The sequence below is a fragment of the Amphibalanus amphitrite genome, unplaced genomic scaffold (genome assembly GCF_019059575.1).
Source record: "Amphibalanus amphitrite isolate SeventyFive unplaced genomic scaffold, NRLGWU_Aamphi_draft 000771F_arrow, whole genome shotgun sequence".
In the NCBI taxonomy this organism is placed as follows: domain Eukaryota; kingdom Metazoa; phylum Arthropoda; class Thecostraca; order Balanomorpha; family Balanidae; genus Amphibalanus; species Amphibalanus amphitrite.
In genome coordinates, this window is record NW_024882265.1 from 300,458 (window position 1) to 306,953 (window position 6,496).

Sequence of the window (6,496 nt, forward strand, 5' to 3'; positions counted from 1 at the left end):
CACGGAGATGTTTGTGGTCTGTGGAGTGGCGAAGGAGGGAGAGGTGACACAAATGAAGGGGAGGGTGTGTTGCTCAGGATTGGCGTGAAGAATAGCCATTGCAAGAAGATAGGAGGGGAATGGAAGAGGAAGGTGCAGGACGAGATTGATTAGGACTTACGCCTCAGAGGCTCGCCTGGGAAGTTCAGTTTTTACGCAATAGTGGGCGGGAGGGGAGGCATAAGTGGACTGATCGAGACTGAGGCGGAGATGGGAACACTGTTAGAACATAAGAGATAATTCGGTCTCTCCCATTTGAACATCAAATGTGCATATTTGTTTCCATCAGCAGGGAATTGGTCGTTCTAGGGGATTGTCTGCCATCTAGCGGCGGTTGCTATAGTCACGCAAACTGAGAAATATATATGTCGCCAGTGCATGGGTTCTGCCTAATAGTGAAGCCAGGCTAGTCTGCGGTTCCGAGCAAGATTGATAAAGTGAAAGGAGAGATTCAAATTGAATTGTTATTAACTTTGTTAAGTGGCTACGTCTCATGACTGAGTAGTTACAGATAGCGCAGATGAGACGGAAGAGTACGGCGGTGGTGCCCTTGGGGGGGGGGGGGGGGGGGAGGTCAGAACAGAAGGGCCGAAGAGTCAATGGCGGGGGACCATCAAAGCGTCCAAAACCGCAGCATCCAAAGTACGCAACATCCAAAACCGCAGTGTCCAGAGTACGCAACGTCCAAAATACGTCCAAAATCGGGTATATAGGGAGCATTCACAACGTCCAAAACCGAAACATCCAAAACGTATCATCCAAAAACGCAGCATCCAAGGACGCATCATCCAAAGTACGCAGCATCCAAAGTACGCAACATCCAAAGTACGCAACATCCAAAGTACGCAGCATCCAAAGTACGCGACATCCAAAACCGTGAGGTTAGGTTAGGTTAGGCTAGGTTAGGTTAGCTTAGGTTTCTTTATCCCCGGTAGGCATAAATCAGTAGGTTAGGTTAGGTTAGGTTAGGTTGGGGGACCATCAAAGCGTCCAAAACCGCAGCATCCAAAGTACGCAACATCCAAAACCGCAGCGTCCAAAGTACGCAACGTCCAAAATACGTCCAAAATCGGGTATATAGGGAGCATTCACAACGTCAAAAACCGAAACATCCAAAACCGCAACATCCAAAAACGCAACATCCAAGGACGCATCATCCAAAGTACGCAACATCCAAAGTACGCAACATCCAAAGCACGCAACATCTAAAACCGTTAGGTTAGGTTAGGCTAGGTTAGGTTAGGTTAGGTTTCCTTATCCCCGGTAGGCATAAATCAGTAGGTTAGGTTAGGTTAGGTTAGGTTAGGTTAGGTTGGGTTTCCTTATCCCCGGTAGGCAAAAATCAGTAGGTTAGGTTAGGTTAGGTTAGGTTAGGGATAGGCAAAAATCAGTAGGATAGGTTAGGTTCGGTTAGGTTAGGTTAGGTTAGGTTGGTTTTGGATGTTGTTTGCCTTGGATGTCGTGGTCCTGGACGTTGTGGTTTTGGAGGTTACGTACTTTGGATGTTGCGTCTCTGGATGTTGCGTTTTTTTGGATGATACGTTTTTGGACGTTGCGGTTTTGGATGTTTCGGTTTTGGACTTTGTGAATGCCCCCTATAAACCCGATTTTGGACGTATTTGGACGTTGCGTGCTTTGGACGCTGCGGTTTTGGATGTTGCGTACTTTGGGTGCTGCGGTTTTGGACGCTTTGATACGGACCCGTCAATGGCTTGAAGATGGACTAAGGACTGTCGGCTGGGAAGAGTGAGAGAGGAAGCGAGAGGACAAAGTGGGATAAAAGAGCGAGATAATCACTGGGAGAGCAGTGAGGGCTGGAGTAGTGCTCGGGAAGAATGTGAATGTCTGAAGTGATGGGACAGTTGCAGAGAGTGGAACGGGATGATATAAGGGAGTCGTGAACAGTGAGGGAGTGAAAGAGTCTGAAACGTAGACAACAGTGAAACGTTCCAGTCTCAGAACCCCGGAACAGTAGTTTGACTGCCATTAGCCATTTGATGGAAAAGCGGAGTGAGATAAATGCGGAAAGGTATATAGCGAGGAACATGAAAGACGAGATTGGTAACATTGCCAAAGGATTATCGCGAAATTCGAGAAATGTGAAAGGAAGTGCTTAGTGCGATGCTCTGATAAAGGTTTAGGTTACTCATCGGTTTTAGGACACTGATCATAATTAATAAATACGCTCATTATCCCTAAGTCAGGCCTCGGGTTAATTTGGCTCAGTCGCAAGTCTGACTAAAGTCGAACCTAGTCGCAGTTCTGTCTGATAAATTACCTCCGTGAGGTCATCTTACTGCCATCTAGCGATGATGTTTATAATCACATGAGCTGAGTAATATAGATGACGCTAGTGTGTACGAATTCTGAAGATTGATACTGAAACGAAGATTGAACGAGCACCTCGCTAGATTCTGATTGACGAATGGCAATCAACTGTGTCTGCTGGTGACCACTTTTATTGCAAATCCGAAATGCAATGTTTGCTTTTCGACTACCGGTTGTTGATTATTCTCGTTTCTGGAAAAGAAAGCACGCGATAAGAAACCGAAATCCCACATTGACTGTGACATAAGATTTCTATTTGTAAAACCACAAGTTATACCAGGCAGTAACGTAATAATTAGGTAACTCAGTGGTTGTGCTTATGCTAGGAAAAGGAGAAAGGTCGCATGTCAACTAGAGTTGCAAAGTTTTCCCAAAAGGCTGCTACCGGCACCGCCCCGCCCCACAAAAATTTTCTGGGATACCGGCATGCTACCACGCCCCAAGCAAAAAAACCGCCAAATTACCGGCATACTAAAAAAACCTGCATTCTTGATTCTAGCTTACCCCTGCAAGAGATGCCACATTTTGGCAGTTTCAGTACCCCTCCCACCCAACAGCCATCCATTGTCCAACCACAAATACCAGCAGGCTGATTTTGGCTGAGTTGGCCCCACAAATACCCACAATTTTGAAACTCAATTCCAGTCTATAACTGTTAAAATATCACCTGTAATCAAAGAAGTATTGCCTACAAAAAAAAAACTATTACATTCATCAAAAAGGTGAGGACAAAAAGCACTTGAATTACTGAAATGTGTTTTTGAAGACTGGACAGTGAGCAGTAATCACATTTACATTTCACAGTTGTTCTACTTTTCCATATTCTCCTAACATGTTGCAGGCACCAGCCAAATGTTTAAAATATAGATGGTCAAAACATAGATTAACAAGTACAGATTAGGCCATCCTCCTAACTGAGGAAGCGAGATCAACATCTGCTTTTTCCTATCCACTATGGCTTGCTGGTTCGTGAATAAGATACGAATCATGTAAAAAATGTGTTAATAACTCACTGGTCCTGAGAATAGTCACCAAATAATATGTATAAAAACGATATCTTCCATCCTCTCCAACCTCAAGCGGGAACAAACACAAGGTTATCGATTTCGAAACAGATGCGCCATAATAGAGGCTTTTAACCAGCTGATTAAAACGCTGCAAAAAAAAAAAATGTTTAACGACTGCAAGCCACTGCTTCGTGAATGATTATATTGATAAAAATTACCCAACACAATATTAAATTATAATGAAATCAACATTGTAGTGTAATTCACTGCAAAGAAATTCATCTCTCTTCAGTTATTCAACCAAAAGGGTATATGAATAAATATTACGTCATCAGATTACATCCATTCATTAGGGGAGAGAGAATCTTAAAAGTAAATCCTTGGTTGTCTAATTATTTGCGCCACTTTTTGTCAATTTTGCCTGCATGATGTGTTTTCTTGTAAAGATAAGAAAAAATGCCAGTTTAAATCCATTTTCATTTAATAATGGGACCAAAGTCAGACTCAGGGCTACCTAACACCTGCCTTTTCAGCTGGATTTTCAGTGTCAAATTCTTTGTAGAGTTTCTCAGACCACATCTCATGATCTCAGGACTCAAGGCCAGTTTCCAAACATTGTGTTTTTTGGTGTTTTGATTCTGCCTTTTCCCCTAGGGAATGTTGTCATGAACATTGATTTATTTTATTGTGCTATACGTATTATCTACCATTAGACTTACTAGTTTATCGTGCTTTTGCAACATGAATGAGTATTCTTCCTTTTATAGACCACAGTAGATTCTTGACAATTCTAATTATAACCAAGCCTGTGAATTGTATGAAATGCTGAGGCCCATGTGTTACCCCTACACTTAGCAATGGAACTTCTACCACAAAATGTATCTTGCAGTGGCTAATATTGCTGTTACTACAATTTGAGAGCCTCTTAGTGTCCAAAGTTTGAATCATTTGCTGATATTTTTTTTGCACAAAATAAAAAATACCGGCATGCTACCGGCAAGACATGCCAGTTACCACGAATAAACCTGCGGTAGTGAAAAATTACCGGCATGCCGGTAGTGCGGTAGTGAAATTTTGCAACTCTAATGTCAACCACTTCTAAGCACAAAGCCCGAATTTCAGTTATCAGTGCTGTTGCGACGTCAAATGCATCAAAATAGGATAGCCCTGCCACCTAGCGGTGGTTTGTAAAACCTCAAGTTGCGATTAGTAGCGCCACCTAGGACCAGAAATTCCGAACCCCGAATCCACTAGCTGCACATAACACAGGCAGCAAGCCATAGGGACCTACGTCACCGCTAGATGTCACTAGTTGCATACCGCCCGGGTCGTGGTCTGTGTTATGGGCAGCTAGTGGAAATCGGGCTCTGCTGTTCAGAGCATAGGTGGCGCTGTTTGCTTGAACTTGAGGTTCAGATAACGCCGCTAGGTGTCTCTGCCTGTCTAATCAGCCGATTGTCACCGGGTTATTCGCAGCTAATGAAGCGTTTCCAGGCGATAGCTGGCAATATGTGTGATAAATTGTAGGTTGCGAAGTTGAATTTTTGCGGCAGTGCGAGCGGTGACAGTACCAGTGATAGTGACGGTGACAGTGACAGATGCGTTGACATTTTCCAGCTTTGTGTAATTTGCGCATTTATATAAATTGACTTGCACAATGCATAGGTACTGCATAATGCATAGGCCGGTGGCAGTGGCCCGTGGCCGTCATTTATTACTTGAGTTTGGAAATGTGAATTGTGAGCAGTGAATGTTCTTATCGGGATAGCGAGTGCAACAGCGAGTAGCGACAGAGCTAAATGACGTGTGCAGTGCAGTGCGAAAGTCAGAGAGAGGGAGATTGCACTTTTATTTCATCATGTTTGCAAGCACGTTCCACGAGTGTTGTCATGATGTTGCCTCTCCACTTCCTTCGAGACTCCCCTCGCGCCTGGCACGCTCCGTCCCCTGTACAACATCACAGCCCCTCCCCCGGCCCAGCCCCTCTACTGTTGTTATTTCGTCAGTCCGTGGCACTCTCCCTCCCTTTCTTGTCCCTCCCCCTCCCCTAGCGTGCCCAACCCCGTGCCAATCTCCACTCGCTCCCAGACGGTCCAGATCGACGGCTGTCACCGCCCGCGGCCATCAGAGGTCATCGCCGGGGTCAATCGGCTCGGCGGGCCGGTCTAGCTGCCAGGGGCCGACTGCCGCCGGCGCCGACCCGTCCGCCACCCGGCGAGTCGGCACTCATCATTCGGGCGTGGCCTACGGCACGCCAATACCGCCCCCCCCCCCCCCCAGTTATGTGGCTGGTCGACTTTCCTCTGAAGTTGTTGTCTTCCCCTCGTGGAAGAAAACTTATGTTCATTGCGTGTTTGTCGGTAAACATCTCAATACAATCCCAAGTATGGCTCCAATGACGTGTCTTTGAGCGGTAGTGTCCTGGAAGTCGCGTGGGAACTCCTTTCAGCGATGGTCAGACGGTTCGGGAGACTGAGAGACCCGCGCACAGAGCCAAACAGTCGACAGCAGTAGTGGAAATGACGTCACACGGGCTGGGCTGACGACAGAGAGAAGTGGGCGGGGCTTAAATGCCCCTCAAACTGAGATCGGCATAATGCACTTCTAGGTGCCTCAACGGGTTTACCCTGGTGGCCGAGTGGATAGCGTGACGTCAGCGTGCATTTTACACTTTCGAAGGTTTTGGGTTCGAGGCCCGTTTAGGAAGGAAAAATTTACCGTAATCAGGGGCGATTCCGGGTCTCGAACCCAAAACCTTCGAAAGTCTAAAATGCATGCTGACGTCACGCTAACCACTCGGCCACCAGGGTAAACCCGTTGGGGCACCTGAAAGTGCACTATCCCGATCTCAGTTTGAGGGCCGTTTAGGCTCCGCCCACTTTCTTTCACGGCAAATGCCTTACCGACCGCTGGGACTCCATCCTGACATGTGGAAGAGCCTTATCGCCGCTGGAACATCTGTAGATTTAGTGAGTTTAGTGTGTATCAGCCTCGTTTTTCTCAGTTTTGCGGGTCTAAACACTCGTCTTTAGCCACTCGAGATATTCTATCCTTGTGTCGGCGTTTTCCCTCTTTCTCCTCTGCATGTCGGATCGAACCCACATCAGAACACACATCCCATA